Here is an 18,133-nt window from a genome sequence, read left to right on the forward strand (position 1 = left end):
TTATTTATTTATTTTTAATGAAGCTGAGATTTGCACTTGATAACTTAGTCAAGAGTCTGCTAGTAATGAGAGCTCTGATGAAAGTGATTTCTCTCTTAGTGATATTATAGTGTGTTAAAATAAATTTAAAACATTTAAAAAAATTAGGAATGAACTGCTGGTATTCCTGCCCCCTCTCTTTTTTTTTTTATTTCTACTGTTCTACTCTCTCTTCTACTATTTCTACTCTCAGAACCTGAGCATTATCAGAGTCTTCAGGAACGACAGCAGACAATAAAGCTTGTTGGAGATATATTTCATGAGCATTAATTTGCAGCTAGGTAGGCAGGAGTTCCAAGAAGTGCAGTATTGCCGTTGTGAGACCTGAACAGCACCATAAATGTTGTCTGGGAGGCCAGTTGTCCAAAATGAGTGTTAACTGCCTTCGGCTGGCTGGTTGGCCACCGGACTCTCTTGGTGTGACTCTGGCCATGAAGGCTTGTGCATGGCCATCGGGCTGTGTGGGTACTGGGGTCCCTCCAGTGACCCCCGTGGGCAGTATCCTGGGCTCTGCAAGAGCAAGCATGTACAGTAGAGGTATCTTTTACCTCTAATCAATCTACCTCCCTATCTTCTGCAAGTATTGACTAACTCTAAGGGCAGCAGCAGTAAAATATTGGACAAGGGTTAGCTCCTGAGAGAACGTTATGTCGTTATGCTGTCTTTAGACGAAGACTGAAGACAGTAATCAAAAGGGCTATTTTTAACCATGGGTTGATTTATTTGTTTTTCTTGTACAGCTATTGCACCTGGAGCCACTGATGATGGCTTGATTAATTCTCAGTGATTTTTTTTCTCCACCTTCCTCCCCACGACTTTTCCGACTGGCATAAAGTTGTGCTGTGGCAGGCGCAGTTGCTGGGTAAAGGTAAGTCCCCAGGTAAAGGCAGCTTTGGGCTTGTTGGCAAGGGCACAAGTGCTCGAGCCCCATGTAGGCTTGTGAAGTGGATGCTACGGGTAGATGTAGGTCAGCCGCCAGCCTTCTCAGTTCCTCCTCTAGATGTGAGTAGTTACAGGTGTAGCTGAACTAGCTGCAGGTCACTTACCCCACGTATGGTGGTTGTTGTAGCAAAACATAGACAGGGGCCACACTCAGTGCAAAGCTCTCCTGAGAAAGTGAGTAGATCAGTGCTGATGATCATCCAGCCTATGCTGGGTAAGGTGCTACCATAATCACTGAGTTGCTGGCTTGTTTTAAGCCAGTTTGAGTATCTGTGCAACACTTTTATATTGGCTTTGTAGCCCTAACCTGAAGGAAAAAACAAAAAAGACACTGAGTTTTTAAATTCTTTTTCACCTATGAGCATTGGGCAGAGTCTGAGGAGTTTCCCTGTCTCTTTGAGCTTGCTACCTGCAGTGCAGGTTTAGCATGACATGGAGTTTTCCTGCCAAATTGCGGGGCCTGAATCTGCTAGATCTGGGCCCAGCAACTTCCTAGAAAGATGCCTGTCCTGATTCTTTTAACAACACTTAATGCTAAGTAAACTTGGGGCTCCACAGCTATTGGAGCAGTGCAGGAACGTATAAGAAACCAAGATTTTCAAAAGTGCCAGTGGATTTTGAAATCTCAGACTTCAGACATCTCTCCTGAGAACACCTAGGGAGACCCAGTAATGAACCCACTCTGAAGCAAGCACTCCTGCAAAAACAGAGCTCTTAGTCTACCACATTCAGAAGCGCTCTCAAAATATTCTGCCTCCCAGGATTTTCTAAATATTCTCCATTCTTTCCCATCATAACTCACACCTTATTTTTTCCCCTCCGTGTGACTCAGTAGCAGCCACCTCCCTTTTTATTTTTCCTCGTTAAAGGTCAGCCTGAGCTGTGTATTTCAGATGAAAGGACACAGCCCTCAGCCAGCCTTGGGGCCCAGTTTGTGTTGTGGATGTCTCCTGAGGACACTTCTGTTTGCAAGTGTATGCATTGCAACTTCTGAGAAGCCTACAGAGATTGCTATTGTTTAAAATAAGCTCTGCCATACTTATTATTCTACTAGTAATTTTTTTTTCTTTCTTTCTTTCTTATATTTTTCTTTATATTTCCTTCAGAGAACCTAGCCACTTTCAGGCTGCAACTTTGAGCCTGCTCTGAGCCAAGCATCAGGAGTGACTTTTTGTCTTCAAAGCTGGAGAGACATTTCCCACCAGTGCAGATGAAGGTGCCTCTTCCCTCCAAGGCCATACAAGAGCAGAGGGCAGACAGTGAGCTAAGTTCTGTTCTCACTCCTGAAGGTAAAAAGCTGCTGGTTTTTGTCTATCTGCACATGTTCCTTAAAATCTCATCTTGAGGGATCTGATCTGAAGTACTTGAGTAAATGGTAGATAGGGACCATGGAAAGGAACTCAAGGGCAGCTGCAGGAAGCCCTAGGTGTAAATACAAGCGAGGAGAAAAAAGGACAGTCTATCTCAAAGTGACAGAAGTTCTACAGGACTTCCTATAAAGAAAATACATGTTCACCATCCTCATTTTGTCTTTGTAGCTCTTGTTTCCACCTCGATTTGGCCAGGTAGAGGTTTACTTCTCAAGTAGCTGTACAGCTATTCCCTTGTTCCTTCCCCCTGCCCAACTCCTGCTGCCTGTGGACAGTGTGGTTGTTGGCACGTCTGAAATGCTTCATTCATGCCTCTTCCCACAAGTAACACTCAGAGCAATATCACCCTGTGGCCATGTGGGTTAAATTTGGAACATCACCACATGTGCCCTTATTTTAGTTTCCAGACAGGCTGTGCAGGTACTATATGTACTTTTGAGATGCAAGCCTATAAAGCGAATGCACCAGAAGCTACTAACCCTTGATCATCTGTGAGTAAGGAAAACTATATTGTGTCTTTTTTTTTTTTTTAATATATATATTCTTCTGGGGGAAGTTTATCTATAAATTGAGAGCATTAGGGGTGTTTGCCTCACTACAGATACACCTAGCAGTTTTGTTGTGATGGAGCATAGATTGCACCATGACTTCTGAAGAGGCTGCTCTTTAAAGAGGTAAAATACAAAACAACAGGCACATCTATATAATAGATCATCATTTAAGGTAACACATTCTGCCTGACATGTAGTGCTTTGCACATTTTGAATTGTCTCCTGCCAAAATATTCAGGCCTGCAGGGGGAACCCCTGTTGGGAACACAGGACAGATGGATCTGAATCCAGTCATGAAACTCCCTGGGGCCAGCAGTGTGATGTTAATGATCACACCACAGTAAGATGTAAAACATACCTTTGTGCAGCTCAGTGTAAACAGCAACTCCGGTATTATGATGTAAATGAGAAACCAGCAAGGGATGATGTGTGAATGGAAACACAGCAAGGTGCTCTGTGAGGGAGCAGAAAGTACAGTGCAAGGGGAAAATCTGCACATTGCAACTGGAGGTGGAATTAAAATGTGGACTCACTTCACTGTAGAGACAAACTTTAAATACTGCTTGGGCTGATGCAGAAGGGAGGGAACTCACAGAGCTATACCTAATCCCTGCTGAGGTTCTGGAAGGGCAAAGGACAGGTTACATTTAGGTTCCTGCACTTGCCAATTAAGAGCTGGAGGATGGTGCTGGGACCAAAGGGAAGATAAAAACCACAATAAGCCTTATCCCAACAAACTGTGGAAGTCATCAGCCTGCCCTCCTGCTCAAAGCAGGGCCAACTATGAATTTAAGCGGTGTTGTTTAGGGCTTTGACCAGCTGATTCTCAGGTGTCTCCAAGGATGGACTTACTCCTCTGGGAGGCTTGTTCCCGTGTTTGGCCACTCCATTGGGAAAACGTTTCCTGTAGCATTAAATAAGTCTGAAGTGACTCCATGGATGACAGGAACGAAAGCTGGAAACTTGTCAACGAGCAAGCATTAATGGGGTTTGTGGGGAGGTATCCAAAGGTACAAAATGTGCAGTTGGGTCCTCAGCTTTATTTCAGAAGTCCCTGGCGCCCCTTTGAAGCCCCTGACCAGTGAGGACAGTGGCAGCTTGCCTGTGAGACAGGTTTTCCATTGAGCCCTTGTAAAACAAGGCCCAGTCAGAAAGTGTGGTGTCACCAATGTAATTTAAAAATGTGCTGGGCAGCAGGAGCGGAGCTGTGTCTGCTGCTGATTTTATTGTAACGGTGATGTTCCTCTTTGTCCCAGAGTTCCCCGTCCTCTTCCTCTCATCTCTCGCAATGAAGTGAAGGGCTTGCTGGGAAGCTGAGCTTGAAGCTAGAGGAGGTCATACTTAACTAACCTCCTGGAGTTCTTTGAAGATATTACTGCCAGGCTAGATAAGGGGAATTCAGCAGTGTGCTTAGAGTTTCAAAGAGCGTTTCACAAAGTTCCACATCAGAGATTAATAGCTAAGGCAAAAGGTAAAGGAAGAGGAGGTAATAGAGGCTGTTGGATCAAAACCAGCTCAAGGGCAGGTATGAGACAATAAGCACAGATGAAAAATTTTCAAGCTGGCAGAAGGCTGTTCTTGGGACTGTTTCAGGACCTCTGTAACGCATAATCCAGACAACACAAAGGTGCCCCACCATGCTCATGTCGCTGAGGCAGCCCAGGTTTGGCACCACCAGCAGCAAAGCATCCAAGCTAGCCCCCCTTCTGCCTGCCCAGCCTGATCGGCCAGGAGCCCTTTCGCGTCTTTCTTGGGTGGCAGCAGTTTTTTGGCACAAATCTGCAGTCACTGGTGCCCCTGGGGCCATGCCGTGCCATCACGCTTCAGAGAAGCCAGTGAATATGTTCTTTAGTCTTTGAAAATAGTGAGCCTGCCCCTCAGCAGCATGGTGCAGCTGTGAAGTTACTCTGGCTTTGCAAAGGGGAGAGACAATTTAGTCTGAGGTCTCTCCAAGACCAGGTACAACCTGAGAAGATTTGCCAGCTCCAAGATCTCTCTAGTGACTCTGCCAACAACTGGCAAGACGGAGCTCAATGCAGACAAATGTGAAGTAATTAATCTGCAAGTAGGGAATCAGACAGGGGAATAAGCGATAAACAGAGCAAGCATTCAGCAGGGGGATTAAGAGAGGGATTTGGTGGTGTAGGGGGTAAGTTTCTTTTGCAAAAATCATTGAAAGTGTCTGCCTAGATCACAGCTGTAGTAAAAGGGCAAGCAGGTGACACGGCTGCGTTAGTAGAGGGACAGGATATAAAACAAAAGAGGTGATATGTCTGTTACTGTAAAAGGCATCAGATCTCACCTGAGTATTGTCAGCAGTGTTGGCCACTGCCACGGTGCGCTGCAGCATAAGGCAACAAAGAGCAGCCCTGCAGAATCCGCGTGTGAACAAAGGCGAGAGCGCCAGGTTTGTCCTCAGCAGGTTCCTGCCCACCCCGTCCATTCATCATCTGAAGAGGAAATCTGAGGAGCACAAAGACTATCCCTCTAAGCTCTAACAGAGGTTAGGAATTTTGAAGTCGGCTGTATTTTTCCCCAGAGTATTTCTCTGTCTGGGTCTTTTTCTTGCTCTCTTCCCTCCACCTCTCCTTTCTCTTTTCATTTTTCCTCTTTCATTCCCTCTCTCTCTTCTACTGCCAGTCTGGGTTTCTTTGTCTTTCCCTAATATATTGCTTCTCCTCCACCCCTGCCCAGGAAACGAGACGATTTAGTCACCTTGCTTCTTCAGACTCTAGAAGGAGCCCAGGCTCCAATGAGGGGTTGGTACTTTAAGTTTTACATGCCATGCGGGAGGGTGAACAATACTTTTTTGCCCATAGATTTGGATGAAAAGAAATCTAAGTTGTTGCTGCGGAAAAGGAGAAACTCAACAATCAAACTGAAGGCAGGACGTGGAATATTACACAAAATGACCATCAAAACCCTTAGATGTGGCTTTCCTTCCACACTCAGAAGAGTTCACAATAGTACAGCTGGTTCTAATCATACAAATTCCACACCAGAAGTCTTCCTTTGTTTTCACTGGTGTAAATTCAGAGCAAGTTCAGCAAGTTGCTCTGAATTTACCCAGCTATGGAGGACAGCTGATTTCGTTTGAGCTGTACAAGAGACAATCTTATTTTTGCTTCCCCTAGGATTACAGTAAGCTTGTCAATCAATGCCCAGAGGCAGTCTACACAACACAGTTGTGCCAGGTAAGAAATGCACTTGACAAACTGTCATAATACCCATTTCTTCTGCTCCTCTCTTTTAACCAGCCCTGACCACTGGAGGAATGCTGAGCATTTCAGGTTTGTATGGACCTTAACCTGTTAGTCATATGTCACAATCAACACAGCAGCTTAAATGACAGCAATTAATAGTTCACTAAAATGGTGCTTTTTTTTCCTTTTCATTAATTGATACAACAACCAACAGGCTGATGCACAAAAGGATAAAATAGCTGTCTCCTAAGAAAAAGAAAACTTGTTCTTTTTATTCTTGCCATTTAAATCCCCTGGAGCAGAATTGGCTATTGCTATAAAATCTGTGGAATTATCCCTGCTATTTCAATTTGCCAAGCCAGCCTTTTATCCCTGTAAATACAGGTCTTTATAGTAACTTGCCAAAATAATCTCTTGGCACCACTGAGGTTAGTGTCCATGTTGTGCTGCTCATGTAACTTCCCTGCTCACGGAACCGTTCGTCCTGGGTAAGATTTTGTATGGGGACTTACACTTTTAACTTTTCTTGCTGCTTTTCAAAATATTGCCTCTCAGTCTTGTCATACCATAAAGTATGGTCATACCATAAAGTACCATGGCAATGCTTGGTGTGCAGAGTGTGAAGAAATGTTTAAATAGAAATTGTAGCTAGAAATGAAGGTGTGTAAGTAAAACCCAAGAGATAGGATGTACCTTTCAAATTTTCAGGGCAAAGAGGGTCATTTGGTCCTTTTGTTGGATGTAACTGGGCAAGGGAGAGAAATGCTGAGTCTCATATGATCTCAATTATACGCTAAGGGTGCCAGCAACTTTCAGGCTACGTGTGGATTCTTGACTGAGGCTCAATGTGTGAACTTTGTCACTAGAGGAGTATGTCACACACAGAGCTGGGACATGAGCCATCATTCACAATTCAAACAAACCCCAAGCCCTTCAGAGATTGAAAAGAAATGTTCAGTTAACCATAAAAACTGTGGCATGATTCGCCATACCCTAGTGCCCTTTGGGAACAGAAACACTTCAAGCTCCAAAATACGGCCCTTCTTGTGAGGCTTTCTGACTGGACTGGAAACATCAACTATTCAATCCATTGTACAAAATCCTGCTCTTTTGCAAATCTTAGCAGGTTTTTTTTTTTTTTTTTTTTTTTTTTTTTTTTTTTTTTCTGGACCAGGAGCACCACCATGCTAGGCTATAGATGCAAATCTACAACCTTCCTCCAAAACATACCCCTTGGTTTTTGGAGTGTGTTGGCAGAGGGTGACTTTGGACATGCCAGTGCCTGGGGGTTCATGCATTGCCGGGAGCTTGGACCTGACAGTGGAGCAAAGGGGCAAGTGCCAGCCATGGGATGCTCTGGTTGGTACCAGCTGCAGCAAAAGTGTCTGTCTGTTCCCCTGTGAGTTTGAACAAGAAGATCCAAGTGAAAGAGATGATGCTGGGAGCATTTCACTCGTGAAAGTATTTGGCCTTCAGATTGTGTCTCGGCTGTAGGGCTGTGAGTCTTTACTTGTCTGGGTAAAGCCACCAGGTGGGTCAACCTTGGAGCATTAGAGATTGTGCAGCCACCCCCATCCTCCCACTTAGACACCTGTACTTTTTCTAGGTTGGCCTCACAATGGGGATGTTGTTGTGAGGAGCAATTTCTGCTCTTTTGCAGCAGTGAAGTGTGCTTTGTGTTGTCTCTGGAAGTGAAGATAGGCTGGTTAGGCTTGCTATACATTCCTACCTGAGCTGCATCTGGAAGAGGGGGGGCTCAGAGCAGTGTCCGTGTGTTCCTCTGAGACTGCAACCTCAGCAAGAAGCACGAACAACTGGGGAGGATCTTCTGGCCAGCTGTGTGCTGGCAAATTACTGCTCTCATGATCAGCAATAAGGGTTTTGCTGCTGCTTAGAAATACACTGAAGATTCAGATCAGGATGGAAATCAGTTCTGCATATGCTTATTCACATTGTGTCTTCTTTTCTATGCATGAGGGCTCTTCACACCGTGTTCAGGCAGAAAAAGTCTGCTGTGGAAATCCATCATATCCTAGCAGTTAAGTCAAATTACTGAGAACTTGCTTACTTACCTAAAAGAACAAATGTGAACATATGGAGATTACTTTTTTTTTTCCCCCCTTAACCTTAGGAAGTACCAGTAAAGATTTTCATGTTTGTAAATTGTTATTTTCTTAGAGCAAAGCCTTATGGAAAAGTTAAGGGTGGCTTTTTTTGGCTTTTTTTTTTTTTTCCCTAATGAAAGATATGGTGGAAACTATTACAGCTTTCATCTTCTTTATAGCTTGAAAATCAGAAGTAACAGCAGAGGAGAAAAGTGAGCACCAAAGATCAGGAATGAGTCACAGGAAAAACAACTTGGCTCCATCAGAGATTTCTTTGGCTTCCTGAGTTATTCACCTGTCTGTCCAGGCAAGAGAGTCATTTCTTCATTAACTCTTGTATCTGACAGCTCAACCAACAGCCCTTGGAAGTGACCAACGTGAGAATGATGTCTTTGCTTGTGAGGAACGCATCTGGGCAACTGCTTATTATGTTTCTTTTTCCTGCTTGCTCTAACTCTTGGCTCCTTTTGACATGGAAGGGGAGAGGTTGGCATTTCAGTGTATGAAATGCCAGCTGGGATCAAATCAATATACAGCTATTGATTTCATCTTGTGCCTCAAAGAGCTGGGGTTTTTCAGAGGAGGCAGCAAGGAGGGGAGGAGGGTGCTGCACCCACAGCTGCTCCACTGCCCTCTTCTTCGGGTGGTATGGATGCAGCCTGTAAATCCTGCTCTGCAGCAGCTGCATTTTATCAAATTAAGGCCTGTGCAGTGATTAGTGATGCTAAAGTCATGCCAAGATCTTCTTGTGGACTCTAATTCATGAAGTATCAGAGGGCAGAGCAGGGCAATTCCTAGTAAGGCAGTTCTAGCAAAATATAAATGGAAGGATGTGAACTTTATAATGCAAATTAATTTATTTTCCTTTTCATACAACAGATGCTGTTTGACCTGGGAGAAAAAATAATATTATAGAAATTGAGAGCAGTCTAAGGGGAAAAAATAAAGACGTCTAAAAATAAAACACAAATAGCAGCTGCCTGAATTATATTTCTTTTATATCAGCATTGACAGCTCTCTCTTTTCCCCCAGTTGAGCCAGGAATCCTATGGGAGCGGCTGGTAAAGATGCACTCTTTCTTGAGGGGTACGAGCAGAGGCGATACCACTTTGTGTCAGCGTGCACCCTGCAGTCCTGGTCTCTGGAGCTGTGCAAGGCGTGTGCTCAGCACCACTGTGGGCACACGGAGGGGCTCAGGGTCAGACGGTCTCACCACTGATCGCGGTGAGTAACACTGCGGTTAACGGTGATGGGTTGTATACTTTTGATATCAATGCAAGCAAGTTTCTCACTCTGTAACTATGGTCAGAGGGAAAAAATACTACTTAGAAAAAAGGATAAAAGATCCTCATTTTCCAGTCCAGCTGCTAGCGATTTTCGACTGTCAAGCTTGGGCTGTTCAGCCAAGACGGTGTGCCTAGGTCTGATTTTCAGCAAGTGGTAAACACCTCCTCCTTAAAAACAAGATGCCTTCAATAGGGGCTTGAGTTGCATGCAAAAATTAAGGCATTCCTTCATCGTTTGTGACCAGTGAGGCTGGAACTGGCATAATACGACTGTGAGAAAAACTGGATGTGCTTTCCTTTGTGTGTGAGGGGCTCTGCCTTCGGCTGCTTGGTGCTCTGCGACTCCGTGGTGCTTGCAGTGGCCTGTCGGCAGTGCGCTGGAGAGCAAATAACACGTTTTTATTTTTATACAAATGTGCATAACTTCATCCATTTCTTGTGGCTGCTCTGACAGGAAAAGGAAATTTATGACGCACATCACCCATTTATTTGGCACAGGCAGTGTTTATTGCTGAGGGAGGCATTCTCATGGAATTGATTGCACAATTTCCTCTTGGTGTACTGTTTTCAAGTAATATCCCAAGACCTCTGTGTGCTAAGATACAGGGACACTTCTTTAAGGCCTGCAGAATACTGCAGCAGAGGAAAAAAATAAACACACACAGTAGAAAATATAACTAAAAATATAATTTTAATTACACTGTAAATCTGGAACTTTCTGCACTCTGCTGAGAGTCTGTGGAAAAACCTATTCCCAATGGGTTAAATTTCTAGGTTTCTCCACAGAACTAAGAACACCATTGGGATTATTGCTGCTCCATTTTCACAGGCATAGAGGGTAGCGTTGGTCTGGTGTTGGTTCTGGTTCGTACCTCAGCATGCCAGGATTATGGGTATGGAGAGGCGGGAGAAATTCTGCGTTTTGGAAGAAGAGGAAGGTATATCCTTAGCATGCTGTCCTGCTGAAAGGGTGAGGTTGTTGCCTGTCCCAAGTGGCCAAGAGGTGTTGAAGCTATTAATGTCACAAAATGAAGGAAGAGAAGGGCTGTTGCCTTGAGAAAGGACTGTGTGGCGGTATATATATTATACACTGCAAATGCCACAAAGCACAGAGAGAGGGGGGAGCCGGAAAGGGAACATCTCTCCTGGAAGAGTTTAATTTTAATTTTTTATTTTCTCATATATATATATATGTATATATATATAAAACATATATTATACATATGTTTTTATGTATTTATTTTATTTTCTCATATATTTTTCTTTTTTTTTCTTTTTATTTTTTTCTTTTTATTTTAATCTGCCCAAGCACAATCATTTGTGCCAAAGATTAGGAATGATAACTGTCTCATTTGCACATGGAAAGACACGGAGGTGGATACTTGCACACAAATAAGTAGCTGGTGATGGTGCTGGTTACAAGCGATCATGTACTGAAGACTGCTGCCAGAAAATTCAGAGCTCTTTTTGAAAAAGGTGACTCGAAGCACAGGGGTGGAAGAACAATGGTGTGCACCAGCAGTTAAGAACAACAGCTTCTGCTCCCTTGCACTCCATACAAAACAGCAGCATCAGCCCCGCAGCCTGTCTACATGCCGAAGGTCCATGCCTGCTCCTGAGAGTTACCTGATGAATAACTCCATTTTCCAGCTGCTCAGTGAACAGCTCTCCACCTCCATCGCTCTTCTTGACTCTCCAAGGCAGGTCTGGCAGCCAGTGCAGCCTTAATTTTATCATTTCGATTCTCTGGTGACTCTGTCGGTTGCTGCTAATTTCCTGATTTTTCTTTCAGGCTCCAGAATAAAGTGATCTCCTCCTAAGTGTCCATTCCTCACCTTTCTGCACGGCAGTTACCTGTGGGCTGACTCCTGATGTTCCTTCTTGGGGCCAAAGCTGGGGACCAGCCTGCGCAGCGAGGCACCTATCCTGCAGCTTGGGGTAGCGGCTGGGCAGCGGCGTGCTCTGCAGGTTTGTTAGCACGGAGGTGGCCGGCTGCCTGGTAATGTTTTGTACATGCTGACCTCTGAACCAGAAACAAGACTCAAACCTCAGAGGAGGCTGGTGATTAATCAAATCAAGGATCAACTGTGACTCAACCTTCAGATCACCAGCTGAGGTTGTGTCCGTGGATGATTAAAAGAGGGAAATATATTTAGCTATTTACAGCTGTATCTCCCTCTGACTGAGGACAAGGCACCATGGATAAACATATTTATGTTTGTTAGATGTGCAAATTGTGGTTCCTTTGAAAACCTCACAGTTTATCATAAAGCCTCAGAAAGCACATGGCTGTTTATTGATGCTAGAGGACTTCCTGAGACTATGCTGTGGAAGTCGCTGCTCAGAGTATTTGACATAGGCTAGCGTGTCCATGAGGGGAATAAAGCCCAGGCGTAGCCATCTGCACAAGAAAGACTAAAGGTGGCTTTAAGCAGTTCTCTGTAGGAGATAATTTTCTCTCTCCAATTAGGTTACACTTTCTAGGTGTTGCACTTTCGAAGCCTACAGTGCTCCTGAGCCCAGCTCTCCTGCTAGTCAGTGGCGAACAGAATATATAAACTTCATGTTGCTAATATATTTCACAGTGCTGTGAGATATTAGCAAACTCCAAATAGCTGTCAGGACCTCGAGGTATTCTGGAACATCCTTTGATGCTACAAAGTAATGCATTTTCCATATTATTCCTTTGAACACATTATATATGCAAAGTCTAGCACTTCTTATAGGAGAGGTGGAATTATCATACAATATGATTTTTTTCTCTAGTTCTTTCATGGCTCATAACATATAAAATTTCTTCTTAAAATCCAGACTAGAAACTCAAACTTAATTTATACAGTATTGAAAACATTACAGGGCATAAATCAGTTCAATTTTTAAAGTTCCTGTATGATATTTTCAGAGCAGCCAAATTCCTTCATTCTCCTGGACTCCTTCCAAAATTCTGCCAGCGCTCATGGAAACCTAAATAACTTTGGAGAAAAAGCAGGTTTTCTGTGGAGGCTCAGATTACCCTGTCACCCTTCCTCTACTGCAGACAGGCCTCTGATAAACATGGAGAGCAGGGACAGGGAAATTACTTCATTACTTCGTGTCCTTTTCAATTACAAACATGAGGAGCCTGATCCTCCTGCCAGCTCACGCCCCAGACCCCTGCAAATTTGTGGCTTCAAAAGCCAACGGTTGCATTTCCTTTGCAAGCAGGGATAAGCAATAGCAAGTGAGCAAGGGAGCTCCCTTGAATCTTATTTATGACGGTTGGTTAGAAAGTTTTGAAACTCGGCTCTATTTATTTAAAGCATGAATCCAGCTGAAATGTGAGTTTGTGAACTAGAGAAGTGATCAAAACAGGGCTGCACCTCTTTTTTTTTTTTTTTTTTTTTTTTAACTTTCCTGAGAATTAATCACTTGGTGGTGGTGGTGTTACTGTAATCTTCCTGTGATCGCTTAACCTGGAAGCTGTACTTCCAGCTATCTTCATAATATTCTCCTGCTGGCATCTTCAGATCTAGTGTTTGTACCGTTCATCGGTTTTCAAAGAACATTAGGTTAATGCATTGTCTTTCTACTGGCTTAGCTTTGTGTTTTGCTTTATGCCTAAAGAAACAAGTACATTTTCTTTGGTGTCATTTTTTGATTATTGATGAACTAAAATTCCAAAAGAAATATATATCTGTTTAAGACCTTATTCTGAAACCTCCTTACTTCTACCAAAAAAACAACAACAAAAAAATCCTGAAACAAAGAAGCCATGCACACACACAGAAAAAAACAAACAAACAAAACCACCAACAACAAAACCAAAAACAATGGTTCCAGAATATTGTGTTAGAAGGGAAAAATTATGGCAGGAGCAAATCTGATTTTCTACTCTGAGTGTAAATCTTTGAGGCTCGGTTTCGGCCCAGTGCTTTAGGTCTTTGTTAAAAGTCACTGAAACCGAAGCTGGTGTTTGGGTTAAGATTCTGCAGTGTGGGCACAGGTACCTGCTACCTCGGGCTGGTCAGGTGGTGGTCTGTGACCCGATCACCTCTGCGATGCTGATGGGGATGTTGGCACCGGCGGGACAGTGAGCACTCCTCCAGCAACACAGAGCTGCAGGAGGCTGCAGAAAGTCCTTTCCAGACAGGCTTGGCTGCGAGGCAGAGGCCAAGGCAGTGCAGAGAGGGGAGCGAGAAGAGGGCAAGGAAAAAGGTGGGGGGTTCTTTAGCATTTCGCAATTCAGGTTTTGCTTTGATAACAATCCAAAAATTCAGGCATTCTAGTGAAATGAATCTGCTGTGGGTGTGGGTAGAGCAAAGAGCTGAACACGTGGGAAGCCAGAGGCCATCCAGAAGTTCTCGCTACAGTTTTTTCCAGGTTTTACTTATTTCTTACTTACACATTGTTTGAACACTTCTGTTTAAGTCAGTGGGAATTTTTCTAAGTGGAATTAAAGTGTGGGCTGGGGGAGTTGGTAGTTAGGTGGTGCACAGCATCTTTTTTACGCTCTCAAGGCTTCATCCTTTGGCTGGAACTCTCCTGAATTCAGACACGAGGGTGTGTGCGGGTATGTGCATGTGTGCTTGCTTCTTGCTACTTTCTGCTACCTCTTGGGCCATAAATATTGCATGAACCACAACGGAGGCATGTCTACTGCTGGTATCAGCCCAAAAGTGGAAGTACATAAAACAAAAAAATACCGAGGAAAAGTTCACCAGACTTAGAAACTCCCAGCTGGCCAGGTCTGGTCTTTGGGAGCTGGCTGGAATGGATGATCTGTACCTGAAATAATTTCTCATACTCACTGACTCCCCAGGACATGATGCCAAAATTCTTTTTTTTTTTTTTTTTTTTTTTTACATAATGGTAAGGTCATAATGATGTAGATTTTTTTTGTTTGTTAAGTTAATGGAAAATTTGGATGCATTGTAAGTAATTTTTCCTTTTAAGCAGGAAAACTGCTGATGGGCCCTCATTCTGTTTGCTGATGTATGGTAACGAAAGGCGTATCACCCCAAGAATGCTCATTGCTGTGACGAATCACAAAAATGGAGAAAGACTCAGTGCCTGCTAAATTTAGCTTGTGCAAATGCAGTACATCCAAAGCCCATGGAGTGAAATACTGTTTGGAGTAAAATATGATTGAAACGTTTCTGGGAATATAACTCCACTGGCTAGTTTACCACCTGGACTTAGTTTTCATATTGTAAGAGATGAATTAAATTTTTATTATTTTTAAATTATAGCCACATATCCCCCCCCCCCCCCCCCCCCCCCCCTCAGTATCAGTTCTCTTGTCTTCCCACTGAAGCAAGCACTGTTAAGCTGCTATAACTTTAAGAGCATGAAAGCAAATGTTGTAAAGAGGTCACTGTAAAGGTCACGCAGCAGGTTTGATGTGTCAGTGGATAAATGATGGGATCACATCTGGAACAGTTTGGTGAATAAATAAAATGTGAAAGCTCATATATCACTGCCCACCTTCCAATCTGTAAGGGAAAGAGAAAATAAATTCTCTAATAACCTTGTAAAGCACATAAAAGATATTGAATAAACTCTCGAAATTTTGTGACTAAAACTGTCCATATTAAATAATGATTTTAAGAGTGGCAAAAAGCTTGAAATACAGTATGAGTCTTCCTTGTAAAATGTTGTTTTATTTTATGGTTTATTTATTAGACTATACTTGGATAGCTTTGAAAAATATAATTTTAAGTTTAACTATGTGTTATTGAAACACTCTTCCTTTAGATATGTCCCCCAGAGGTATTTTATATTTACACTTAGGGAAAAGAATTTTCAATTTTTATTATACGGTGCTGTATTATTGCTTATACTGCCACTATATTCTGCCTTCCACAAGTAACATTAAGATATGCATATTTTACTGCCATTACCTTCAAAAGGCCTTAGAAAACCCATAGGTCTAAAACGATCTCTCTAAGTTGGTCATTACTGACTATTGAATTAAGATACAACAGGCTGTACATTGTTTTACTGGGCCATTAATAATAAGCTCCCGCGAATTGTGAGACAGCCAGCTAGAAACTGAGTAATTTCAGTCACCCAAGAACTGCGCAGTATTAATAAAAGGCTTGTAGAAAGCCGTTCTGGAGTGGGAATGCCTTTGGTGTCTGATGAGGGACGAAAGGCAGCGGGTGGGTTTTGATCTCCAGCTTCCTGCAGGCAGCTCCTCGTGGCGTGACTGGCAAGGGCTCGTGCAGCCGAGCAGGCAAAATGTCACACTCGTCTAGCGAAATTATACATGCAGATGAATGTGTGTGCATTGTGGAGCTGCTCCCAACAGCTACAGATAGAGGCGAGTTTTGCTGATTTTTTTCCTCTCTCGTTACAGACTACTGCAATGCCCCAACCTTACCCTGCGAGGCACGCAGATAGCCAAGACACCCACGATGAAGTCGCCAGAGACCTGGGAAGGCATCAGGTACACCCAGACACAGGCAGGAACAGCAGACAAGTTCTTAAAAAAAGTCCTATCACTCCCACCATTTTGCTGGGACAGATGAGCTGAATGAAGCCAGCGCCCAGTTGAGGCATGGAGAAAGTGTCTCATGGGCTTCATGGTCGGAGCAGCAAGGCAAATGGCATTGGTGGTGGACATGGATGTAGGAAAGTGTGGGGTGGGTGGCTGGGGCACCAAGGGCTGCTATGGGGCTGCTGAGATGTGTGGGGGCTGTTGGTGCTGGGATAGTTCATGAAGAAATCTGAAATGTTATCATCTAATGCTTGTTTGACTCCTACCTTTGATTAGTGTAGCGCAAGGCATTTAGCATTCGAGATAGATGATGGAACAACAGCTAAAAAAACCACAAAGAAACAATAACAGCAAACTCCAACCCTACAGGCAAAGTCTAAACAGATTATAACCAGAAATACAGCTTTTATTCTGGCAGACTGCGTTACCTGTAACCTTTAACCTGATCAGTGGCAGGACTTAGAAATTGCAGATCACCTTGTAACGTTGCTAGAAATCGCTGAAACTGATGCCAGGAAGCAAACTGATGACTTACAAGAAAGCTTTCTTTCCCCAAATAAGATCTTGTGGCAGATAAGCGAGTCCTGCAATTTCTTTAATTCATTTATTAAGCTCCACCTTAAAGTGAGCTTGGTTTCATGTCCCTGTTGGACAGCTGTTCTAAATACCTTATTCCTTTGATGAGCCGAAACCTCGTCAAATATCCAGCTCATACTTCATAGCCAACTTAGCTCTATTAAACTTTTGGCAAATGTGTGGTCATGTGGTCTTTGAAGACAACCATATTTACTACTACTCTGCCCAGCTCTTTTGCCTCAAAGGAAAGTTAATTTAACTTACAGAGTCTTGTGCTTTAGAACTGATTTCTGATTCCCTGGGCAGATCGGGAAGCCTATCTGTTCCTGCCACAGGAACTTGGACCTGTCAGGTGGTTTTTTATTATTATTATTTTTATTTTATTTTTTCCTTTCATTTTCCTGTGAAGGCTTCTAGTTACTCTAAGGACAAACTGGAGCACGTGAAACACTCCACAGAGAATAACAGGGCTGCGGCACAACTGACTCAGGGGCAGAACGTGACACCTGTTCTAAGGCAATAAATGTTGTAAAGGCAACAATTTTTTTAGCAGAGACATGCGATGAGGTGCCACGTTAGGATATTCTTGGCCTGTAGCAGTGGTCTGTGAGTTTCTTTGCAGAAATGAAATTTACCTTTTACTCAACTTTATTCAATTTATTATTTTTTGCAAGCTGAATTCTATTCATCTAGACCTGGTCTATCTGAGGGCCTGCAGGAATCAATGTTTTTCTCTTCCTTTTCTCTTAAAGTTCCTCTATAAAGTCCCTTTTTATTGTATTGCCTTTTCAGAGCCCACCATCGCTGTGACCATCAATAAACCTTCATGAATTAACCTGTTGAGAGGAGGGAAGGGAGAATCTTACATTGCAGCTGTAAGATTAAATGCTGCTGTTGAACCCTGGACAATTTCCTGCCACTAATCTTTTGGTCTGACTAATATAGCTAGATATATTACTCAAACCTTTCAGTGATGGAAATCATACCTGGATCTGGTAAGCAGAGAGGTAAGAAGACTGGGTGATAAATACTTTAGAAAGAACTATTTTTGACAATATATTTGGCAACTTTTTGAGAATATGCGTGATTTATAGATGTCACCTTTGCACTGAATTATTGTTAAGCATGCAGTCTTGTGGGAAGTCGATGGTGAAGCTGGGAAGAAAAGCCAGGAGCCCTAATTTCACATCTCCGTTTCTGACCATGTCTTTCTAGCCTGGCATGGATCAGTGTCTCTCAGATTTCATTGGTGGTTTAGCACATAAATATGACTGCTTGTCTGGACCTAATCCTGCATTGCTTTGCCCCACTGATACCCTCACTGAGCACAGCCGTTGTACTTTTGGACCCAGTTACTAGTTTCCTGTGGGATGTCTTCAACTTCCCTGCACTTTTCTGAGAAGTTTTATTCTTGAGGGAACGTCTGAGTTTAGAGACATGCACAGCAGAACAACTGTTCTGCTGGAATATGGTTTTAATCAGAGTGAAACAATGCTTCTGCTAATTACGTGGTATACTGTGTGACAGATGAGATCCTATGCTGTTTCCTCTTTCAGACTATGCAACATCTTGTATTTTCTCTT

At 43.1% G+C, this 18,133-nt stretch overlaps 1 long non-coding RNA gene across 1 annotated transcript in view; it reads left to right on the plus strand.

Moving 5' to 3' along the window:
* Positions 1 to 2,280: 2,280 nt before the first annotated feature.
* The window catches only part of LOC136791860 (uncharacterized), a 56,743-nt gene continuing 40,890 nt past the window's right edge, over positions 2,281 to 18,133 (plus strand). The window contains exons 1-7 of the long non-coding RNA XR_010834756.1: positions 2,281 to 6,096; positions 7,280 to 8,517; positions 9,243 to 9,434; positions 10,806 to 11,200; positions 11,289 to 11,464; positions 15,834 to 15,923; positions 17,343 to 17,557. This is a non-coding gene — a long non-coding RNA (uncharacterized lncRNA). The remainder of the gene's footprint in view (positions 6,097 to 7,279; positions 8,518 to 9,242; positions 9,435 to 10,805; positions 11,201 to 11,288; positions 11,465 to 15,833; positions 15,924 to 17,342; positions 17,558 to 18,133) is intronic.

This window comes from Anser cygnoides, chromosome 13, assembly GCF_040182565.1.
Source record: "Anser cygnoides isolate HZ-2024a breed goose chromosome 13, Taihu_goose_T2T_genome, whole genome shotgun sequence".
In the NCBI taxonomy this organism is placed as follows: domain Eukaryota; kingdom Metazoa; phylum Chordata; class Aves; order Anseriformes; family Anatidae; genus Anser; species Anser cygnoides.